Source organism: Mandrillus leucophaeus, unplaced genomic scaffold, assembly GCF_000951045.1.
Source record: "Mandrillus leucophaeus isolate KB7577 unplaced genomic scaffold, Mleu.le_1.0 Scaffold966, whole genome shotgun sequence".
In the NCBI taxonomy this organism is placed as follows: domain Eukaryota; kingdom Metazoa; phylum Chordata; class Mammalia; order Primates; family Cercopithecidae; genus Mandrillus; species Mandrillus leucophaeus.
In genome coordinates this window covers 307,335-308,979 of record NW_012110541.1, presented here as the reverse complement: position 1 = coordinate 308,979, position 1,645 = coordinate 307,335, and positions in this window count along the sequence as shown.

Sequence of the window (1,645 nt, the reverse complement as noted above, 5' to 3'; positions counted from 1 at the left end):
AGAGCTTGCAGTGAGTCAAGATTGTGCCACTGCACTCCAGCCTGGGTGACAGAGTGAGACTCTGTCTCAAAAAAAAAAAAAAAAAAAAAGTCTTAGGAAAAAAAGACTTTCCTCTAGGCCAGGCGTGGTGGTTCACACCTGTAATCCCAGCACTTCGGGAGCCCAACGTAGGTGGATCATCTGAGGTCAGGAGTTGGCAAGACCAGCCTGGCCAACATGGTGAAACCTCATTTCTACTAAAAGTACAAAAATTAACTGGGCGTGGTGGCCTGTGCCTGTAATCCCAGCCACTTAGGAGGCTGAGGCAGGAGGATCACTTGAGCCTGGGAGGTGGAGGTTACAGTGGTCCAAGATCACACCACTGTACTCCAGTCTAGGTGACAGAGCAAGACTCTGTCTCAAAGAAACATAGCAAAAGTTTTAGGAAAAAAAGACTTTCCTTTAGGATTTGTATTCCAGCAATTAGTACCATCCCTGGCAATATGAGGCAAGTGGCAGGCAGACCACAGATGACTTTCCAGTTTTGCTATTTGGTGGCTGTGTGACACTAAAAAGCCTCCTTAACCTCTCTTAGCCTCAGCTCCTTCTTCGGTAAAGGCAGAATTCTCGCCCTGCCTCTCAGGTATTTGTGAGAATTTGGAGGGTAATGCACATCAGAGAAGGGGATGGTTTGTGGTAAATACTGTTTTCCTTCCCAGACCCATATTAAAGGCTCAGAGAATAGTCGTTGGGTGGAGGGGAAACACATCAGGGAAGCACCTTTCAAAACCACTGGGTACGGCTCTTTCTCTGCTCAGCGTTAGTTCTTTCCTCTTCAATAAGTGGCACCATGGCCAGGCACAACAGCTCACGCCTGTTATCCCAGCACTTTGGGAGGCCAAGGCAGGGGGATCACTTGAGCCCAGGAGTTTGAGACCAGCCTGGACAATACGGTGAGACCCAATCTCTACAAAAAAATAAAAATTAGCTGAGCATGGTGGCGCATGCCTGTAGTCCCAGCTGTATGGGAGGCTGAGGCAAGAGGATCACTTGAGCCCAGGAAGCAGTGAGCTGTGATCGTGCCACTGCACTCCAGCCTGGGTGACAGAGTGAGACCCTGACTCAAAAATAAATACATAAATAAATAAATAAAGCCAGGCACAGTGCTCATGCCTCCAATTCCAGCACTTTGGGAGGCCAAGGCGGGCAGATCACTTGAGGTCAGGAGTTTGAGATCAGCCTGGCCAACAGGGCCAGACCCTGTCTCTACTAGAAATACAACAATTAGCCTGGCATGGTGGCTCATGCCTGTAATCCCAGCTACTCAGAGGCTGAGGCAGGAGAATTGCTTGAATCCAAGAGGCGGAGGTTACAGTGAGCCAAGATTGTGCCACTGCACTCCAGCCTGGGCAATAGAGCGAGACTCTGCCTCATAAATAAATAAATCGGCAGCAGACAGCAGGGAGCTGATTCATTCTGGAGAGAACCCTGAGGCTCACGTCCTGCCCAGCACCTTGTAGAGACCTCAGCTTCCTACCCTGAAGTCACCTCTTGCTGTCCCCAAACTTACAGAAAAGGACGTTGCCCCTTTGCCAGATGCAACCAGCTGGCTGTCCTCCAGCGCCCTCCAGCGTGTTCTTGGGGAGTCCGCTTCCGTGGGCCCACT